This window comes from Strix uralensis, chromosome 8 (genome assembly GCF_047716275.1).
Source record: "Strix uralensis isolate ZFMK-TIS-50842 chromosome 8, bStrUra1, whole genome shotgun sequence".
NCBI lineage: Eukaryota > Metazoa > Chordata > Aves > Strigiformes > Strigidae > Strix > Strix uralensis.
This window is the reverse complement of record NC_133979.1, coordinates 11969770-11993010: the sequence shown is the minus strand read 5'-3', so window position 1 is coordinate 11993010 and position 23241 is coordinate 11969770. Positions and strand designations below refer to the sequence as shown.

General features: G+C 47.3%; 1 protein-coding gene across 3 annotated transcripts in view; it reads right to left on the bottom strand.

Annotated features, from left to right (window-relative positions):
• The window catches only part of ERI3 (ERI1 exoribonuclease family member 3), a 136073-nt gene extending 130150 nt beyond the window's left edge, over positions 1–5923 (bottom strand). For 2 of the 3 annotated variants that reach the window (XM_074876242.1, XM_074876245.1), the window contains exon 1: positions 5836–5923. The gene's annotated coding sequence lies outside the window, so the exon portion shown is untranslated. The remainder of the gene's footprint in view (positions 1–5835) is intronic. The other variant, XM_074876244.1, reaches the window with a different exon arrangement.
• Positions 5924–23241: the final 17318 nt, after the last annotated feature.

Genomic DNA, 23241 nt, shown 5'->3' with positions numbered 1-23241 from the left:
CCCAACAAATTGCATCCTCCATTTACACTGTAAATTACTGTTATGGCAATATGGCCTTCCACCATATTAAAAGAAACCCCGCACTAATCTAAAGGACAAGACAAACAAAAAATAAAAAATAAAAGCAAGCAAGCTTTGGGAGTCATATGGTTCAGTTTATTCCCTGCGCAAAGCCTGCGTAGGAGCAGCTGTGATTCCTGGCCTCCAAGAGACAACTGAACTCAAGGCTAGAGCAACCAAAACCAATCCAAAATCTAAGTCAGGTTTGTCTTATTTTATTATAGTGTCTTATTTTATTAAATTATAAATATAAAAAGGATAGGGTAATAAAGATGCTTTTTGTAGAACAAAACTGCATACATTTAGCAACACCTGGAACAGAGTATAACAAAAAATGCAGGACTTCCATTTTGGTAGCTGTTCAAATGCATATTCAGAGGTCAAATGTGAGCCCATATTTCAGTTGTGTGAAGATATAACTGAAGAACAATAGAGATAACTCCATTTTTTTAAAAATCAACCTTAACCTAAAACCAAATATTTCATTAGACCAACTACAGTCCAAAAATGACAGCACCTGGCTAGCCTGCGAGGCAGGAAACAAGAGATATGAACAAAATCAGCTTATCCACAGTCACCATCCAAAGTTGAAAAAAAAAAATGCATAAAGTAAAACAAACAACAAAACACAAAGCTTTTAGAACTGTTTTAATAATGTAACATAATTTGTTACAGGTAAATTTGCTTCTTTAAATTGTTAACCTCATAATATCATCCCTTGAACATGAATCCAGTACACTTCCATGGTTGCACTCCCTTCACTTTAGGCTTGGGTTTGTCTCCAGCACTGCTAGACAACCAAGCCCGTGTCTTGGAAAATTTGTAACATAACTTTCCCAAAGCATTGCCACAGGATGCCTACATGCTGTCCCATCATTACTCAATGCAGATACAACTTGGCATCAATTATTTTGTTTTTACAGCACTCTGCAATCACACCCAGCCTTTTCCCACTACAGATGAAGAGGTCCCTGTTCTCAAGAACTTACAGTCTAAAATTAGATGCAATACAACAAGTGAGGGTAACAGCAGAGAAGAATGAGGGTTACAGGAGCAGAGTCAGGCAACCACTCATCTGGGAGATATGTGCATCTTGGTAGTTCAATTAAAAAAAAAAAAATTCACTCTATATAGGCATCGGCTTCCCTCTGTATGGCCACTATGGAAGAGATAAGTGAACATGGAAAGGGTTGACTAAAGGATGGAAGACACTCTTGGGTTAAGGAAGATCTCTCCCGTTTCTTGAGCTCATTCTTCCCGCTGCGTTCCTTGGCTGATATGTCAAAGGCACCACCAGATATGTCAGCTATGTCAGAGCACCAGAATCTCTTCCATTGTGACATCACAGACGCGATGGCTTGTGAGATCACAATGAGCGAGGCCGAAGGCGCTGATTACTTAGGGAAGCACTTGCTGGGGCTATCGCACCCTATGAGGCTGGGAAACAAACACATCTCAGTTCACTTGACAACACAGTGAAACCCGCACAACACCAAACCCGCAGGACGCGAACTCGTCCGAACAGACCACCCAGAAGCTGTCCCAAAGATGCACAGTACAATTCCACTCCAATTTTATTAGGCCACCTCTGCTAGGCAACCACTTTCGTCAGCTCCTTGACTGGTCTCCTAAGACAGGCTTTGCTGTGTATTTTTAAACCTTCTCCAAGAGTAACTGTGGATAGGCAAACAGGTCTAAGCTGGACTCTGAAGAAGTTCCACACAGTAAAGGACTGGTCACTTAGAGGAAATGTAGAGGAAGGAAACAATACAAATTAAAACAAAGAAGCAACAATAGAGATGCATACAGCAAAAGACTGGAAAGCTGCACTGGAAAAGCAGATCTGGTAGTAAGGAAAAGAACTGTTGCAGAGGATCGGACCAAGATCCCCTAGTCCAGTCTCCTGCGTGGGAACTGTAAGAAAATGCACCAGGGTGAAGCTACACAAAACGGGGTTAACCAAGCCAATAGCTTTGGGAGGCCAAAAGGAGGCAGGCCTGTCCTTCCCTCTCTTCCTACTCTGATGCTGATTTCCTTACACCAGTTTCTGAGCTTGTCTGGCCCCTCTGTGAGCCAACTCAACCACAGGAACCTATAAAAGGACTAATGCAGCCAGAATAAAACACAATTAAAACAAGATAGTTTCCTGCTGGTTTAGTGAGACGAATCAGCTTGGGGCCAGGCTGGATGAGTACCAAAGCTCAGAGGATAAGATGGGCCCACACTGGCAGAATTGGGAAGGAGATGAGCCCCTGGGAGCTGTTGGTCAGCTCAGCCACTCACCAAACCATGTACTCAGACCAGGATAGGTACACCTGGGATGGTGTGGCACTTTGCAGAAAACGAAGAAGGTATCTTGGCTGTAACAGCATCAACACATAAAACTTGAAGTCGAAAAGCCCATCGGACCATCCTGTCTGAACCTCATGTAATGCTGGCTATAAAGTTTCCACTTCATTACTGCTGAATTGAGCCCAAAGGCTTGAACATCTTTCAGAAAAGTTTCTGGCCTTGAATTGCAGCATCAAGTATGGAGAGGCTCCCCACTACCTTCAGACAGCTTGTTGCAATGGTCAGTCCATTCGCTGTCAAAAAATAACACAGTTTTCATTCAAACTTTCCCAGCCCTGGTCTTTGGAGCAAGTTCTGAAATTTATGGCATTTCAGTGCTCTCAATCCACAGCAGAGCTCCCAGTGCCAGGAATAAGAGCTCTGTAGCTACTACGCTTCTAGTCAGTAAAAGCTACTATTGCATATTGGCCTAATTTAGTGGAAAAGAGACATAGCAGGCCACCCTTTGTTTAACAGAATCTAGCACGCATAATTACTTGATTTTCATACACATGAATGCCACAGTTGTTCAAGCCACTTACACAGCCAAACACCTTTGTTATCCAAAAAATGAACTTGAAGGTTAACACCTGAGAGTGCTAAATGAATCTCAGTCTGGATTCAGGGAGACAACACTTGCATTGCTCAATACACTGGTCACTTTTGATCTTCACAAATGAACTTAAGTGTTGAAAGTCTGTACCCTGCCAAAGCTCTGTCCTGATAGAGAGGCAAATGCCCCAAGCAGGGTAACAGCTACAATGGGGCATGGTTTCCACACCACGCAGTCTCAGTGAGCCTGGAAAACCAGCCAGGGAAGGTGTTGACCCTAATATTCAACCACAGAAAAAAGAACGACTGTAACAAATACAGCTGATTTTTTTTTTTTTTTTGGGGGGGGGGGGGGGGGGGGAGGGGGGACACACAGGACTGAAGTATCTTTATCTGCACAACCTATCTGGAGAGAATACAACTTCTCAGATGGCATTTGGCCAGCACAAGTAACTTCTCTTAGGGGAGAGAAAAAGTTGGCAAATGGTATCTAGCAGCAACAGCCAGCACCTCTGCTCTATGTTACGCTTAAAGAGACACAACTTTTCCTCTTCCCCCCTCATTCTCCTATTTGACATTGCACCATGCTGGTATATTAGCTCAGCGCTATTAGAATAAAACACCAAGAGTCTCTGTGATGACCATTTCCAGCAATAACACATGCTTCAGATCCAGGGACAAACTTGTGACAAATGAATAGTTGCTTAATAGCCTTCAGTGTTCTCCTGCAAGTACAGCCACAGTGGCCATTCCTATACCCTTTACCTGAACATCACCAGACCTGTGCTCTACAGTCTCGTGGCCATTTACTGGAGGTCGGTACTAGAGCAATACAGGGGCAAAATCAAGTGCAAAAACTTCACACATTTAAGTCTTTTCCAGAACTTCCAAAATTTTGGGGGGAAAAAAAATAACACAAAAAAAATAAAATCAAGGCCTATCAAAGTTAACAGAGCCAAAACAAGATAAGCACCAAACCAGCTGTAATTTGGCCTCCTAAATGAATCAAATTGAAGTATCTTTCAACTGCAGAGCAGAAACTTTACCAGTGTATACTCAGTTCAAGGACTTCTTTATTTAGCATCAAGTAAACAAACATTTTCTTTTTAATGCTTCAACAGGTTTCTTCTTTTGGATTTTGGTAACACTCAAATCTGTCTGGCTATGCACACTAACTTTAAAAAAAAAAACCAAAACAACAAAAACCACCACACAAAAAAAAGCCAGCACACCATTCATGTAGAGCAACCCAAAGCTTGAGATGAATAAGAACCATAAAAGGGCCACTCTTTGAAACAAGACAAGCATTTAGTCCACACTGTAAATTAACATGAAAATTCAGTTGCAAAGGCCAAAATTCAGTACTTGAAAAAGGAAACAAAAATATCTGAAATCAAATTTCCCAAGCCCACACACTGAAGAGTAACCAACTGGCCTCCTAACACATTACTTATTTTAAGAATACTTCATTCCTGGAAATAAAGTTCAAATGCCAACTTTAACATCAAGTGATATGAGATGCTACAATGTTGCAAAGAGCAACTAAAGGATAAAATAAATTCAAGTTATCATTAAAGAACAAATAAAATCCTCAAACAACTGTCTAGCAGCATCCAATGGGACAAATGCTTTGAGATGTACCTGCCCAAAGCCCCATGTACCTCAACCTTTCCAAGGCACAGTGCAAGCATTAACCTATTAGAAAACTTGCTGGTCCATTGTATCACAGCTGAAAGACTATTAAGAGTTCAGACTAAGCAGCAGCTGTCAATCCACCAGTTTCTGAAACCAAAGCTCAATAAGGAAAAGAGGTAAGTAAAGTAGTAAAACAAATGTCAGGCTTATTAGCAAATGACCATGTAAATCCACCAGACACAGGACTTGTAAAAGACAGCACATGAGGAGTAAATGACAACACCTTTTCATATGTCTCAGCTTAGAAGAAACACCTGTAACAGTACAACAGCAAGAAAAGAACAGAAGAAGAAATTCCTACTGCCAGTCAGGAAACAAGTATACAGATCCTGCACTTCTAAGCCTTCACAAGTTTACTTCAATCTCAAGATCTGAGACTGGTGACCAATTCAATCTCACAGGATAAAAATATAGAAAAAAAAATAAAAATCAAACCTCCTACTCCCCCATCACCTCCGTCTATGAACCTCCACATCCCAAGAGGAACATGAAAAATCCTCGTTGCTGCAGCCTCCTGCTCATCCCGCGCATGCCCCCCGCTCCCTGGACAGACAGGGCTTTTCCCTTCCTCAAGCCCTAACACCGACTGATCCCGCTCCAGCTGGGACCTGGGGGACCGCTGCCACCGCCACCCTCGAGACTTCCACCCAAGGCAGAGCCCGGGGAGCGGAGGGCCCGGCAGCCCTGAACCCTGGCACAGAGAAGCCGGGGCTCGGCGTCGAGCGGGCGAGGCGCCGCCACGCCTGCCCGCCGCCGCCCCGCGCCCTCCCCTCGGGCCAGGGCCGCCCCCCCCGTCCCCAACGGCCTCCCCACACCCCCGCCGCCGCCCCGCCCCGGCCCGCAGCCCGGCTCGCCACCCCACACCCCCCGGCCGCGGGCCGCCGCCCCGGCGCAGGCCCCGCCGCCGCGGGGGGGGTGGGTGGGTGGGTGGGGGCCAGGCCGCGCCCTCCCCCCCCCCCCTCTCCGCTCCAGGCCAGGCCTCCACCCCCCACCCCGGGCCACGGCGGCCCCACGCCTCCGCCAGGCCTGCCGGGCCCCCGCGCCGGCCGGGCCCCGCCACGGCCGTGCCGCCGCCCGCTGCCCAGCGGCGCCGTGCCCCCACCGCACCCCCCCCGCGGCGGGGGCCGCCCGGGGCCGGCCCTGCCCCCCCCGCCCCGCACACGCTCCGCACCACGAGTCCCCAACACCGCCACTCACCTCCGCGCACTCTGACCCCCGACCCCGCTCTGAGCGGCAGCGCCGCCGGCCAACCGCAGCGCCGCCTGCCGCCGCCGGGGGCGGGGCTTCCTCCCCGCCGCGCCCCCTCGCGCAGGCGCACACGGCCCGCCGCCGCGCGGGGCACGCTGGGGCCTGTAGTTCGGCGCCGCCGCACCGCCCCCTCGCCCTGCATCGCCGCGTGGCCGCGTGTCGACGCCGCCGCCGCGCCCGCGGTGGCCGCCCCTTCCCCTCCCCACCGGCTCACTCTCTCGTGTCCCCCGGGACCGCCCTTTTCTCCCCGTGTGTCCCCCGGGGTCACCCCTTCATGTCCCCCAGCGCCATCTCCCCCTGTCCCCTGAGGCCTCCCCTCTCTGCTCAGCCCTGACTCCAGCAACTCCGGCCTTCAGCAAACCCAGTGTCAGCTGTAAATGTAAGATCATACGTGTGTGGACTTCGCCACGGCTGCAGCAGAGAGAGACTATGGCCCCCTGTCGCGCTTTGAGCCCAGAGGGCAACTGAGCACCATGCAGCCGCTCGCTCCCCCTTTCCCCCCCCCCAGCGCTGGGAAGGAGAAAATAAAGTAAAAGTCTCAGGAATCGAGATAAGGACAGAGAGGGATGACTCGCCCATTATAGTCACAGGCAAAAGACAGACTCATTAGGGGAATAAAAAAAGAACATAAATTTAATACAGACACTAACAACAACACTTAAGAGACAGAGTAGGACGATGACAAGCATTAACACATCTTGAAAACACCTTCCCCCAACCCCCCCCTTCTTCCCAGGCTCAGCTTTGCTCCTGAGTTCTGTACCTCCTCACTTCCAACGGCGAGGGGGTGCAGTCAGTCCTGCTGCTTCTTCCACCTTGGGCAGGGGGGAACATCTGGCATTCTCCCCTTGCTCCACTGTGGTCCTCGTCTCACAGGAGACAGTACTCCACAAACTCTCCAACATGAGTCCCTCCCATGGGCCACAGCGTTTCCCAAGCTGCTCCGGCATGGGACACCCCCGCATGTTGCAATCATCGCAGTGCTGAACTACAACAGCTGGGGCTTCTTCTTCCCCCAGGGTCCCGGACTTCTTTGGGCGCAGTCACCTGCTTTAGCATGGAGCCCCCCACAGGCCACATCTGCTCCACCAGTGACCTCCATGGGTGGCATGGGGGGCAGCCCTGCCCTCTCACCACGGGCTGCAGGGGGACTCTGCAACATGTCCCTCCGCTTCTCCTCCTTTCTTCCACTGACCTCGGTGTTCACACAGATGTTGTTCTTGAAACTCCTTCTCACAACTCCAACTCCTCCTCTCAGGTTTCCCTTCTTAAATACGTTATTGCAGAGGTGCAGCTCATCAGCCCAGCCTTGGTGCAAAGGCAGGTCTGACTTGGAGCCAGGGGAGCTTCGAGAAGCTCCTCACAAGGGTGCACCACTGTAGCCCCCTCCCCCACTACCAAAACCTCCTGCAACTCACTCAAACCCAGGACACCCCTGTGCCGGGGCAGTGCTGCCTGTGGGTGTGGGTCTCATGGGGGACACCTCTGCAGGGGTCTCCCCTCACCCCCACTGCTGCCTGGCTCATGGCACTACTTCACTTCATTCTGGATCACGTCGATGCTGCTGACACTGCTGACTCTTTGTCGGTCTTAACAGTGCCCAGGTAGGGCTGCACCAGTAACCACAGCCGATGCTGGCCAGTGTTTCCTCCCTCTGTTTGATTTGGATTAAGTCACAGTCCCTCAGCAAGCCTGGGACTGGCTTTTCTCCTCCTCACTTGGACATCAGTCACAGGCTTCCAGTTCTTCTGTGTTCATGCAGCTCTCTGATCCTAAACCTGTGTCTGGACCTTGCCCAGTCTCCACTAGACACCCCGAAGCTGTGGCATCTCCTCTCCACGCATGTGGCTGGCACCCTCAGCCAGGACACTCCCATCTTACCTTCAGTGATACCTAATCTTTAGCCTACTGCCACGTCTGTAATCCTTGGAAAGCGCAGCTGCACTGACAAGTGTACTAGCTAGGGCCATTCCCTGCTTTGCTTCCTTCCTTGCTCCCCACATTAATTCATGCCTACACATCTCAAGTCAGCAGCTCCTTTGCACCGTCCCTGATACTCCACAAGTGTGCGAAGAGCAAACTCAGAGTCACCGACTCTCACAGAGAGGACTGCAAGGGATCCTAGAGGTCACCTCACCCATCCTCTGCCCACAGGCAGGAACAGTCTTACCTCTCTGTCATCTTGCTGTCCTCTTCAAATCATCCCTTAAGCCTTTCTCTGGCACCATGCCTTAACATATTGGACAAAGGTAAGCGCCAGAGTGCAGATATCACTGACTGCCGCTCCACACAAGGCGGGCTGCTTGTGCTTTCCTGGCTGCCTGGCCAAATCTGCCTGGTGCCCCTGCCTTTAATTGCATTGCTGACTCTGGAGGCTGGATTTATCTTTTTGTTCTGTTTGTATGCAGCCTTGAACTTGGGAGGCCTGAATCATGAAAGTACCATGTCAGAACTATAAAAATACCAACAGCAAACCATTTAATAATAGAAAGAGTTCCTTTAGCCCTCTTAGATTTGGCATCTCTCAGCCTCCCACCCACATAAGCAAGGATAATGTGAAGTTTTACTTCTAAGCTTAGCTGTATCGCTGTGATTTGTCAAGCCTTTGGTGACTGACGTATGGTTTGCCAGGAGCCCAGGAGAGCAAATTGAGGGCCTTTGCGCTGTGGCATTCTTTGAGTGATCTGTCCCTACCCCTCCTTATCAGGGATGGAAACTGGCTGAGATGTGCTTGAAATTATGCTGCAACTCCAAAGCTTGAAATTTAGGGCTCACAGCCTGCCTGTGTTTCTAGGAGGATGAGAGAGAGGAGGCCTTTTCACTGCTGACCTCTGCATCTAGCAGTAAAAAATATTTTTTTTCTCAGTCTAGACAAACAATGAATGGCTCATAGATGTGTGCATGTCCTTTTTTCATCAGCCAAGCCTTGTGCTGTTTCCCAGGTTTGTCAGGCAGCACAGCAAACAGGAGATTTCCTCCTGCCCATTTTTTTGAGGGGGAACCCCTTTTCCCAGCCGGGCATCTGCAATAACCAGGGGCCACATGCTGGCTTCTGCCAGCCTCAGTGACCCTTGTGAGATCTGTACAAGTTGGTCCTCCAAAGACTGCAGGAGAGCAGTGTGATTCCCTTCAGCAACAGCACTTTCACTTTTGTCTGGCACAGCTATCAGTTGCCAAAGAAGGCACCCAAAGCAGTTTGAGGAGAGCCATGTTTTATTAAATACTGTCACTGTTTCTGTAGTGTTTGTATCTGAGCCTGTGCATGTCTCAAATGAACACTGCAGGCCACTGAAAATGTCACTTACAGATTAATCTGGCTTACTCCAGGCTTCTGGAAAAATGAACGAGGATGATCAATAGATAGGCTGTGGCCTCCCCATCAACGCACATGGCCCCTGTAGCATCCTTGCTGGAAACAGCTCCCCTCTCCAAGGGACTCAGTCAGTGGCAGAGCTGGGAAATGTGAAGGTGGACAACTACCATGGGGCCCTGGGCAAGCAATGCTGAGAAACCGGGTCATGCAGATGGGGAAAAGTGGCCAAAAGGGCTGACTGATAGTTGCTGATCAGGGTCACCTTATTTATTCCTGATAGCACAGCCCATACCAGTCCTGCTACCCCATTGCCTCAGGACCGACAGAATCAACCCTCTGTGAGACTGAGAGCAAGTGTGTTTCAGGAGCAGCTCTCGTGTCTTAATTTTTTGTCCTACTTTAGAGATTTTGGGATGGCTAGAAGCAGCCCATAGGAAATAGGGTCCATGCTGGGGCGGTGTCTGGGCTGTCCTGATTTACACTAAGGACTATCTTCGAACCCTGGGTGGAAAGAGCAGCTCAAAGCTTCCAGATGTGCAGCCCTTTCCTATAGCTGGATCCCCTGTGCTGCTGCCAGCAGATATAGCAGTCTGGTCTACAGTTACCTACAAGTTTTATTTGTTTTAAAACCCCATCAGTTTCTTAACAAAGCATCATTTCATTCAGCACAGATGTTCAGTCACCTCTGGGCTGGCGGATGGACAGGGCTTTACGAGAAGGCAGCAAATCAGTGGGGCAGGTTAAGGCAGAAAATACAGAATAAAGCCCCTGACCCCACGTGGCAGCTCCAGGGGATCCTCCGTGTGAATAACGGGCTGAGCCCATCCCAGCCGAAGATGAAGTATCAGGTCTCTGCTTGCTGCTGGGTCAGCAGAGGGGAGGGAGGGCTCCCACCCACCGCCTCCCCAGCCCTGCTCCCTGTCCCTCCTTCCCCAGGGCCCATGGGGCACAGCTCCTTTAAAAGCAATGGGATTTTGCATGATTACAGCACACAGAAACATCACCTCATTTTAAAGGAGACTCCTTTAGTTCTGTTCAGATGCTTATGCTGAATGCAACTTTTAAATGTCTTATAATACACATGACAAGTAGTCTTGTATCACTGTTTTCTGCTTAACAAGTTAATAACGTGCCAACCCAAATCCTTCAGTTACTAACGCCACCGGTGGGACTCATTAACCAACGTGAACACATATTTAAGGGAATACTAATATTCACAATGTACATTTTTATATTCATGTTGTCATTCTTGAAATCACAGATCAGTTCATGTATTCTGTTGAAACATTTGTTTGCAGAGGATTTCTCTCTCCCTTTTCCTCTAAACACATATACTATCACTGGGGTATCATTCTGGTGAATGATATTAATGACAGCTTGTCATCATGGAAAGCTCTTCCTAGCTGTCAATTAAAGGGTGTTTTGAAAGAAAGCAGCTCGTTCAACCCCGGTGGGAGTAAGTGTGTCTCATTGTTTGACAGTGACCCCCTTGATGAATTTGGGAGCAGCAGCAACAGCAGCTCTGTGGGGCCAGGAGGTTTGCAGATGCAGCACAGGGCTCTTGGGTGATAAGGACAGGAGATTTTAAAGGTGGTGGTGTCCTTAGCAAAGGAAAGGCAAAAGAGGATTTCAGATCATAAAAGCAATCCACATGTGGGAGCATAGGTCAGGAAAGGAGTCCCGGGGATATTGAACTGTTCCCCTCCATCTTGTAATATAATTTCCCATCCAACATCCCAGTAAATTTACCAACCTCCATCTTCAAATATGTTTGTTTACTTGCCCATGCTAACCTGAGTAGAAGTCTTCTTCAGGTCTTCTCTGTCTGATAGATGGGAAACTTCCTCTAATTCCCAGATTAAATGTATTCACAGCTACTTTACACTCTGGCAAAATGGTCCTTAGCTTTAACTTGGTTTTTTTTTCCCTCCCCTGATGTACCTGTAGGCAGCTCTCAGGTCCCCGTCATCTTTGTCATCTTTGTTTTGCTGGGCTAAACAAACTACATAATTCTCGTGTCTCCTCACCACTTTGGCTTTCCATTTCCCATACCATCTTAGTAGACCTCCTCTGCACCTGCTCCAGTTTCAATTAAATTTCCTTGAGCACGAGCGCCCAGACTGGTACGTGGTATTCCTGAGCTGGGCTCCAAGGCCTTGTACAATATTTGTCACTTGACCCTATAAATATCGCTCATATAAACATGCTTGATTTCTGTGTTTCCCCCCTCAACAGGGTGGTCCACTCTCAGGGCTTTCTTGTTCCTTTTATTTTCCTAAGCACTCCTTGCACAGTAATAAAAATGTACAGACTCAGTGGGGATCTGTTTTAACTTCAAATGTGCTGATTCAGTTCAAAAACCATTAATTCAGCAGGAATCAGGGCCATGGGGTGGAAATCCTTTTCCAGTTAAAACAGAGGTGAGAGGGACACTTTGGCAGGCTAGGAAATAAAGTGTATTAGAAAAACATAGCAGGACATCAGAAAATGGCTAGTGACTGGGCAGTATTCACAGAGGACCGGGGAGCCTTGGACATTTCAGATCAGGACGGGACGTCTGTAGAAGATCTGCTGGAGCTTGGATTTGGGCAAAGCTCTGGGGTTTGATACATAGGAGCATCACATTTTTGTAGCCTATGCTGAGTTGGACACAATGGTCCCATCTGGACCTCACATTGACTGAACATGCAAGGTGCTGTACAAAACTGGCCAGATGGGCTGGTCGTGTCTCCAAAGTGAAAGAGGATGCAATGAAATGCAAAGCAAATGCAAACTGTGTAGTTTGGGCTGCACACCACCAAGGTTCCCCTCTGCATGGGTCCAGTGCAACGGCCCCAGGCACACAGGAAACTACCACCAATGTGCGTGGTTCAGAAAGCAGGGGCACACCTGGGTAGGTGTTTTGGGTAAGGAAGGAGGCTAGAAAGTGCCCAGTGAATCCAGCTTTTGCCCCTTACCCCCATTTTGAATGTGGGATGAGCAGAAAAACTACCTATGTGTGTCAGGAAGGTGTCAGCACCAAAGCACAAAATAAAACGACCACTCACCAGAGCATTTCTACAAGATGTTTGACTGAAGGAAAACATAGGCTGAACATCAGGAGAAATTTCCTGAGGCTACGATGCATTAAATTGTGGGATCACCTCCCGAGAGGAGCGGTGGGAACCATGAAACCAGCCACTTAACAGCACCGTAAAACATCCCGTTGGTGCCAACCCGATTCCGGTTCAAGGAAGCTGCACTGAATCATCTACCATGCCTTTTCCAACTCTTGCTCCTAAAAATCAGACCCAAGAAGTACAAAGAAAGAAGGACAAACAGTGATGTCAATTTGCTAAAGAAATACAACCTTTTTTACATTATTGTATGTCATAAAACCGTTGTGCTTGCACTGTATACTTAATCTTGATATTCCAATGCCATCCACAAAAAAATTCAGGCTTAACCCTCACAGTTTATATTGTCACTATAAATGCTGGTAAAAAAATATTGTACAGTTGGGTGCCGTTTATTCTTTATATTTTAATGGCTATAGCAAAACTCCATTGCTAACTAGTAAAAAAAAATTAAAAAAAATAAAAAGTTGAATGTGTTTTACAGCTATGTCGTCATGGGAAAGCTGTATTTCAAAGTGAGGGCATCAACAGCAGTGAAATGGGACATTTTTAAACATTTTAAACATTTTTAATGGGACATTAAAAAAAACCACTTCACCAAAATCTCTTTGCCAGTATTTTAGCTAATAGGGTTCCAGTGTATAAAGGAAGGGTTCTGACGCCTGCACAGGCCACCCAATACTGAGCCGCTGCTCAAGTGTCTTGAACTCTAAGTGTAAATGGAAAAAACATCTAAAATTAAGCGTTTCTCCTGGAGGAACAAATTGCTGATAAAGCAAATCTTCCCATAGGACAAGCACACCTGCTGGAAGGTAGAGAGACATTTTTATGTGTGGGATTTTAACTTGAGATAAAATACTTTTCACGGGCAGTCATATGGAAGACAGCTGGCCAAAAATAATAATAAAGGAATTTGTGTCCCTTGGGAAATTCTGAGGTTTCAAAAAAATATGATTTTTGACCTAAGCTGGGACAAAAAGTTTAGCTCACTGATTTTTTTCATTTAATGACATATTCCCAAATAAAAATAGTATATTTCTTTTCACTTTACCACTTTGACATTTCTTTTCTTTTATTATTACATAATTCTAGAAGTCCAAACCATCCATTACACCATGCTGTTACGTTTCCTTATACTCTCCATTACATCGACAGGCATAATCTCCACCCTTTTTTAAGATCCCTATTAAACCAGCTAAGTTTCTCCATGAAACTGAATACCAGGAACAACAAGGATCTCTGCCCCAAGACAGGATGATGGGTTTTGATGAATATTTTTCAAATGTGCTTCCTGGAAAAGAAAAAAAAATGGACATAAGAGACTAGAGCAGCTGGGAAGAAGAGAAGCACCCAGCACAATCTGAACAAGCCCAGGTGTGGTGGTTTGACCCTGGCTAGACACCAGATGCCCACCAAAGCTGTTATATCACTCCCCCTCCTCAACAGGACATGGGAGACAAAATATAACGAAAGACTTGTGGGTGGAGATAAGGACAGGGAGACATCATTCACCAATTACCATCACAGTCAAAACAGACTCAGCTTGGGAAAAGTAACTTAATTTATTGACAATCAAATCAGAGTCGGGTAATGAGAAATAAAACAAATCTTAAAACACCTCCCCCTCACCCCTCCCTTCTTCTTGGGCTTAACTTCACTCCCAATTTCTCTACCTCCTTCCTGACAGTGGCTCAGGGGGACGGGGAATGGAGGTTGTGGTCACTTCATCACCCGTTGTCTCTGCTGCTCCTTCCTCCTCAGGTGGAGGACTCCTCACACTCTTCCCCTGCTCCAGCATAGGGTCCTTCCCACAGGACACAGTTCTCCATGAACTTCTCCAATGTGAGTCCTTCCCATGGGCTGCAGGTCTTCATGAACTGTTCCCGTGTGGGTCCCCCATGGGGTCACCAGTCCTGCCAGCAAACCTGCTCCAGCGCGGGCTCCTCTCTCCACGGGGCCACAGGTCCTGCCAGGAGCCTGATCCAGCGTGGGCTTCCCACGGGGTCACAGTCTCCTTCAGGTGCATCCACCTGCTCTGGCGTGGGGTCCTCCCCGTGCTGCAGGTGGATCTCTGCTCCAGCATTAACCTCCATGGGTGCAGGGCACAGCTGCCTCACCATGGGCTGCACCACGGGCTGCCGGGGAATCCCTGCTCCGGCGACTGGAGCATCTCCTCCCCCTCCTTCCTCACTGACCTTGGTGTCTGCTGAGTTGTTTCTCTCACATATTCTCACTCCTCTCTCTGGTTTCAATTACTGTCCCACAGTTTCTTTTCCCCCTTCCTTAAATATGTTATCCCAGAGATGCTGCCACCGTCGCTGATGGGCTCAGCCATGGCCAGCGGCGGGTCCGTCTTGGAGCTGGCTGGTGTTGACTCCATCGGACATAGGGGAAACTTCCAATAGCTTCTCACAGAAGCCACCCCTGTAGACCCCCATCACCAAAACCTTGCCACACAAACCCACTATACCAGGGAACATGGCTGTTGAAAAAACCTGAACTAGCTCTTGGGCTGGTGGCTGGCAGGAAAATGGCCTGGCACAAGCCCATCAACACTGGTGGTTTGATTCTTGCTGTGGTCAGGGAAGCGAAACTTTGCAAAAGAAAAATATTGTACCCAGAGAGCACCTGGCTCCCCCTCAGCTCAGGAGACCCCATGTTTTTTGCTGAGCACTTGAACCAAAGGGGATATAAATGTATAACACAGGAGTAAAACAATATTATCAGGAGGAGCTGAGAAAAAAACCATATAAACACTTTGGCTAATTTCTCAGTAAAAGCTCGGATAATGTTGATACATCCTAGGGAGTGTTTCCAGTTACTCCAATAAGCGTTTTCTAGTAGAAAACTGGTCTGCTGGAGAAAAATTGATGCACTCTACCATGAAATCTCTTATGTTCATTATTTATTTGGATTCAACTGTGATGCTCAGTTCTATGCAAAGCTTTCTGGATCCAAAAATCCTCTAAACTGCCCCGTAGAAACTAAATAATTACCTGGCTAACACTAGCCACTGCTGCTCCAAGCATCCAGAGGCCACGTCTTTAGAGTATTTTCTCAATGCCTGGCCAAAGCGTCTCCTTTCACCAGACTTAAGGTCTTGCCTCTCTCTCCAGAAACATGCACCTCAAAAGCACAGCTAAATTCACCAGGAGGGAGGCACGTAAGGGATTACTCCCTGGTGTGAGGGGCTGAGAGTCAGACCCTTGCTCTCACATACCTTCTGTCTACACTGCTTTAATTTCACCATCGTCTCCCCTTCTGTTTATTCTATTTTCTGCCTCTTTGTCTTTCCTCTCCAGTGTTTGGAGACCCTCTTTCCTTTTCCAGCCTCTCTCTTCCTCCCATCATTTCCCCCAGCTCGCTCCTTCCTTCCTTTCTTTCTTCTTTCCTTTCTTCTCAGCTCTCTCCCTGGAGTTTCTATTCTCTCTTCCCTCCTTCCTCTTTTCCACCAGGACTTCCCCTTCTGCCACCAGAGGCACCTAGTCTGCCAGGGGTAGGGAGGAGAAGGATGTGCCATGTCCAGACAAGCCTGAGACACAGACTTCCCACTTGCCTAGGGACCTGTTGCAGCTCCTGCATCTCCTTCCGCTTTCAGTCTGCAGGTACGAGCTGTGTGGATTGGCATGTAGGGGTGAGAATGCCTAAGGGGTTCTGGAAGACAGTGCAGACAGGTCCAAAGGTTGGAGACCTTGGCTTCTGTGCTTGCAAGTGTCCTCTGAAACACAAGAGAAACAGCCTGTGAGAGTGAGCAGTGCATCCTCGCCTGGACCTCCTCTTTTGCTAGAGCCCTGAAGTAGCTGAGCTTTGAAATATCAAAATTCCTTTCCCCCGCCAAATATTGTGACTTATGTTGGCTAACATCAAAAAGCACAGCTGAGACCACTGAAATTCATCACACCTGTGACCCACGCTGGAGGTAGAGACAGCTCCTCCAGCTGAAGGGGCCAGTGTAGTAATGTGCTACCTTATCTCTAGTGCCACTGACTTCGGTCTATTTAATTTTCCTTTTGATTTTAATATAGATTTATTGAAAACAACAGTTATCAAAACAAACTGCACTGGCAAATTGGTGTTCGTCTGTAGCTGTACAAGCACCTATAAAGCTGCCAGCGTATGAAATAAATGGTGCTATATGGGAGGTCAGTTATTGCAATAGGAGTTCCCCAAGGATTTGCACTGGGCAGTTTAATATTTTTCTTATTACCCTCTTTTCTTTTCTACTATTTATGCCTCTCTGTTTAAATTTAAAACATACAGCCATCTGCCAAGACAAGCTTCTCTGATAAAATCATCTCTGGTAAACCTTTTCATGAGTGGGCTTCCCTCAGAGTACTGGCAAATACTGACGTGTCCCATTCAAAAGGCAGGCAAACGGGGGCAGGGAGGACGGGTTTTCTTCTGAGGCTTCACCACCTAGGCCAGCTCTTCTTTTCCCCCGCTTTTGAAAGGGTTTGTCCTTACCTCATACTCCTTGAAAAAAACCCACTGATTAAAACCCTGCTTCTTCCCACATTATTTAAACTCCATTCAAATTCTGTGGCAGTATCTCACCTTACACAAATCGTACCTGGTATCTGTGGGCTCCTCCCTACACACAGTTCTAAAAAAATCAAATCCAATCATAGTCTAAACCCGTTCATCAGAAGAGATAAAAAGGTTTCTGTACCGATCTCCACATCAGGAGAACACAAATCAAATAACATAACTGTCAAATGAGGAGACGAGGTGTTTAAATGCCTATAGAAATAGGAACTCTAATTACGGAAACATCTATAATGTAACTAATATTATTTACATTAGAGTGATGCTAATCCAGACGAGGGTTAATGTCCCTGCTCCTAAAACATTACAGTTTAAATAGACAAGAGACAGTGAGAGGATGGAGGGGAGCATCAGCATGCTCATGCCTGCTGGAAGATGAGGGATGAAGGCAAACTCCTCGCGATAGAAGAGGAGAGGATGAAAGCGAGCCAAAATGTGCAATAAAGAAGATGAGTTTAGATCCAGCCAGAGAGAGCAAGCGTCTTGCTCAGCTTCACACAAGCTGCCTGGGGGGGTGGTGGAAAATGACTAGAAACCGTGGATGGCTCATATGAGTCTCTTACTCACAAAAATATTACTAGGCAGTGGGCAGTGCTTGGATCTCACTGAGTCATAGGCAGTCTTGCACTGCGCTCTGCAAACATCCAGTTCACTGGGAATGAGCTCCTACTGCCATTTCTTAAAGCCAGACTGGTAGGTTTTCAGACCAGGCTGCTTCAAGTGGACCTTTGTCTCCATGTGAGAGGCACCAGTCATCATTTGGGCGCTCCAGGGAACAAAGTATCTTGCTTTGGTTAACAGAGAAAGGGTCAAGCTGATGGAGAGCAAACAAAGCTCTCCACCCTCTGGACCTCTGGACTGATGCACTGCTCAGCCCGTCAGCATGCAGACAACCCACCCCATGCTCACAGTTGAACCTTCTGGCCTTGGAGTCTACTCTCTGGAACACCTCACCCAGCTTCCCCAGGCCAAAAGTCTCCTGCTCTTTCTAAATCTGTACAAACTGGGGGCAAAACATTGATGCAAGTGCTTTGTCCTTTATCCACTGTGATGTCCAGCTCTGGCAGCTGTTCCCCAGCAGCACAGAGTACTGATGAGAGGACATATTCTCCTCCTCCATCCTGCCCCTTCCCACTCTCTTCTCAGTGCAAAAGCTCAACACTTGCAGTTACTAGTCCTTTAGAGACCACTTGAGGTCCTTCTTGTCTGGCCAAGCTACCCTGATACAACCTGGGGTTGGACATAACCTGGTTAGACCGTATTCCGTTTGAAGTGAACTGCTGAAGTGAAGTAAAGATAGAAAGAGCAAGTATGACCTTCTATAGATAAAGCTATTGCAATACTGAATATAGCTCTGATCTCTTCTTAAGGGATCTCAAACATTTCTCATCCCTTTCATAAACTTGCTGTAAAGAATAACAATCCCACACACCTAAAATGAGGTGAAAATCTTCTGCGTTTGGAGTGAAAGGATCCACACAATTTGGCACTGGACCCAGCAGATTTTCCAAGGCTCTAGTAACAGTTCATCACAAAAGAGAAAGCCAGCAGATGAGAAGCAGAGCATTAACAAGTCTGAATGACACGTGCAGCCAGATTGTCTGCTTCACTGACAATTGATGCCATCCCCATTACTGGGAAAATATTGTAAGCATGCTTCCATAGCGTTCTGCAGCTTATTGCTACAGATAGCCAGTGTTTCCTGTCATGGCTTACGGCTTTTGTGAGCTGATGTAAAATGGCTTGCTGTTCCCATGCCCGAGTTTACTGGTGGAGACAGACGATGCACAGCCAGAGTGTGTCTCTCCAAGCATCTTGTATACTTTGGGATTCTGCAAAGAAGCAACTGTATTACAAATACTCCTCTGGCACAGCTTAAGAGACAGTCTTCACTAGAGAAGCTCACTATTGAGTCTTACTGTTGAGGATCAAATACAGGACAAGGAAGAGGGAGTCCCACAAAGATACTCTGAATTTGTGCAAGGAGAGCGCAAGGTTCTCCACAGATGGTCCTCTAAATGGGACCATTGGGGAGCCCAAGGCTAAGGTGTTTCAGTTAGACAACTTGTTCTCACCACCAGCAGCACTGGAAGAAGAGCAAGTGGGAAGGCCAGGGGGCAGCAGCCCCTGGGCAGTGGGAGGATGCAGGTGAGCACCCCACAGCAGTCTTGGGGCGGGCAGTGGAGGGCTGAAGGACTGGATCCCCTCAGGCAGGGACCACGGGGGATTCTTTCAGGTAAGGCTCTGCTACAAAAACCATTGAGAAACAGAGTGCTAGAGCACTACCCTTGTTTCTGTTAATATTCCCTTTTCACACTCACTCTCTGTTTCTTTTTCTTCCTCTCCTGAAACCTCTCATGAGGAAAGACAGCAGTTTGCCTCTCCTGGCAGTGGAGATATGACACAAGCATGTGGTTTCACATCTTCACATCCGTCTTACATCCTTCACCTACAGTCAAAAGTACCCTGCGAGGAAAACAGCTGTGGTGGGTAGGCAGAGCAGGGGATGGGGGGAGAGGAAGGAATGAGAAGCATTGGAGGCTGAGACAGAGCATCACTGTGAATCATAGCAATTTCCTCTGATCCTGTTTTATCATTGGGGGTGGGAACGTAAAAGATGCAGAACCTGTGTGAACAAGGTCAAATTAAATCACATTTCCAGGCTGGGGAAATTACTTTTGCCTGCAGCAAGAGAGGTGCACAACACGAATGAAGGAGGGGAGGTTCATGCCACCAGGCATGCTGTATCCAGCTAATGCAAGACAGAGGGAATCTATAATTAGCCCACTGAAATATATCCCTGCAGGATTTCAGGGGAGGGGTGTGTGTGTCACACCAATTGAACATGTAAGAGAAAGACCAGCTGAGATCTGATTTCAAACCTCTTGCTCCTGATGGAAGGCACCTCATCCTTATCTCAATGGACATGTGTTTCTGTCTAATGAGATGACATTACTCAACAGGGTCAACTACCCACACATTCTGAAGACATAAGAGAGAGACTCTGAACATTTCCAGGACAATTCAAACCTTACTCAGCTTCAAGAACATCAATGGGAGAAAGACCCAGATGCTACTGAAGCTCAAGATTTCCTACAAGAGCACACAGATTGTCAGGTCTATTTAACATCTCTTGGTCAAACCCTACAATTGTTTCTCACTGGCACAGCCTCAAGGGAGGGAGAAGAATGCTGTGTGTAGGTGGCTTGATGGGCTGATAGAAGGATATCACTAGCTATGCATGATGCATTGCAGGCACGTGGGAATTGGAATGTCTGCCTTAGGTAACTCACTGTCTCAGTGCTAACAAAGGAAAGTGGGTGAGATGGTGTGTGCAGGTGATGGTTCTCAACTCTGAAGTGCCTAATTTGGGGTGTTGTCATTGAATTTTTGAATCCTGAGTATCCCTCATTCCCTTCAATTTTGACTAGAGTCTGTCGTGGTTTAAACCCAGCCGGCATTCAAACACCGTGCAGCTGCTCGCTCACCCTCCCCACCCCAGGAAACGGGGAAGAGAATTGGAGGGGTAAAGGTAAGGAGACTTGTAGGTTGAGATAAAAACAATTTAATAATTGAAATAAAGTAGAATTAAAATAATAACTATGATAATAATAATAGCAATGATAGAAAATACAAATGAATAATGCATAATGTGATTATTCACCACCTGCTGACCAATGTCCAACCTGTTCCTGGCTAGTGATCCCAGAGAAGAGAATTTCCTGAAACCACAGTCCTGGAAATGAGACTGAGCTTCCCAGTCAGCCCTCATCTGTATAGTGAGCATGATGTTGTATGATATGGAATATTGCATTGGCCAGTTTGGGTCTGTTGCTCTGGCTATGCTTCTTCCCAGCTTCTTGTGTACCTGTGCACTAGCAGGACATGGGAAGTTGAAAATTCCTTGATTTCTTAGCAACAACTAAAAAAACCCCATCAGTATATTATCAGCATTCTTCTCATACCAAATCCCATACTGAATTGAAAACAGAGCATTATTCTAGCTACTAAGAGGAAAAAATTAGCTCTATGCCAGCTGAAACCAGGACAGAGTCAAAACCACAGGAGTTTGGAGATGGATCCGACCTAGAGCTCGCCTGCTCCATGTCTTGCCCCTGCTGGTAGGGGCACTGCCAGAAGGCACAGCAGGCATGCAAGAAACCTTGCAAGGGGAGACTACACTGGCAGGACAAGCTATTCCCTGGGCCAGTTTCCCCCTCAAGTCAGCTACTGGTGCAACCTGTAGCGTAAGGGTTTATGCCCCTTCCAAGGTTTATTGTTTTTATTTGCTGTTAAGATACAAGCTATTCTTCTTATCTGAATAATTTTGTGATTTCCAGTAAATTCTGCCTTATTGATCCCTTGGTGGGGTTGAGGTCCACAGGAAAACTGCAGATGCAGTGAGATGTTCCTCCAACAATCGAGGCAGGCATCTGAAGGGTTGTGAGATGTGGGGCACTGGGACTGGATGATGGGATATGGAGCATTGGCACTGGATGGCAGAAAATGCTATCTAAAGATAAAGCTGGGACAAGATAAAGAAATTTTGAGTGTATCAGTTTCTGAACAGGCTCGTGTCTGACAGAAAGCTAGCTTGTTGCACGTATTTGCCTGCTTTAAATAATTTACTGCTAGAGTAATGTGCGCTGGATTAAAGGACAAGAGAGGAGCAAGAAAAAGGAATGGGAAATGCAGGTGAGAAGTGACTCGTGAAAAAGGCTGGTAGAAAGAAGACATGTGTTTCTCAGAGGAAGATGGGTAATTTCCCAGGAGGGAAATAGTGAGAACCAGTCACAAAGTCCTGGAAATCAGCAGCAGGAGTGTATCTCAGTATGAAACCAAAAATTTTCCAAAGTTGTAAGTAGAGATTGTGAAAATGGTCTCTGAAGCCAGATTCGGTGACTGAGCTAAGGAAGAGCTGGAGCTCTGGAGCACATTCCCCTCTCAGAAAGGGAAGGGAGGATCCCAAGGAGGAGCGAGGCTCGGTTGGGTCTGTAGTGGCACCCTCCCTCATGCGAGTACCCTGATGGGTATGTCAGAGTCTGAAATCTCTGCCAGATGTGCTGGAGCAGAGCGGAAAGCAGCCTGGGCAGGCTGCTGGGCACTCCCGTGCAGCGTGGCAGCAATAGGGACAAACTTTCCCTGTGGCCATGATTCTGCTGGGGCCACGCTGCTGTAGGACCAGGATAGGGGGGGTTCAGCATGGAAGTCCTTGGCCTGACCCAAATCCCCAGGGAGGGACTGATGAGGCTGCAGGAGGGGTTTACTTCACTGGAGCGGAGGTTTTGCACACAGTCTTCTGCGAAGAGCAGAGGGGAAGTAGAGGGTGAAAGACATTTCACTCTGCTCTCATCTGAACAGAGGCTGGTTTGTTATTTCAACCTAGATTTTTCCCCCTTCAGATTTAACCTCCAACTCCTATTAAACAGACAGATCAGTCTAGAGAAAGAAAGTATTTATTTATTTGGTTATTATTATTTTTTCTAGGGAGGAATACCATCTGGTTGGCATGACAACGGTGCTGTGGGCCACCATAAACACTGGATCATTAGCACCAATGCATTGGGCTATTATGTAGGCTTGGCCATCAGTGCGGCTAAGGTGTGTGGGTTTATGGTGCAATCCCGTTCGTATCACAGCATGGGAATTATCACAGCAGTCACAGTAGTGAGCACTACAGCTGATGCTGAGGTCCAGCCTTACGCAGGACTAACTGCATTGGCACAAAGCATTTTCCTTTGAAAGAAGGCTAGTACAAAGCATAGGCTTGTCTTAAGTCACCTATGGCGTGTGAGCTGGCTAATATCTAATGCAGTTCCTGGGCTGGACCACAAACATCATAACACTCAGCACTTTGAACTCCTAAACAGCGTCCCTCTATGTTATATAGTACCATGAGAAAATGCACATGCATATGAGGCACCAGTGTATTTTCTTCTAAGAACAGACAGTTCCTATTACTATAGATGTGCAGGATGCTCAGCATGGCTCTGAATTAGATCTGCAACCTGGATGTTCTTGGGAAAGAGCAACTTGTCTTTCTTTTTACTGTAAAGCCCCATTTCAGCTTATATATCTGTAGCAGATATTAATAACAATCATGCTGCACTTGGCTGCTGCAAACTCTGACTGATGAGAGCAGTCCTAACTCACACAAGTTTCCAATTGATTTTATCTCATGTTAGGCTCTAACTAATCACACCAGAGAGCTGCCTTAAAAGCTCACTAGATCTGTCCTGCTCAGGTTTACTTGCCTGGCTAAAAGGGAAGGTGGAGGTTGTTTCCAGGTCCTGCTGAACTGGGGTTCCCCGCTGAACTGAGGAGCCCCATGTCTCAGATAGGTGCAGCCTAGTGTCCCTCCAGGCTGTGGAGGTAGTGCTG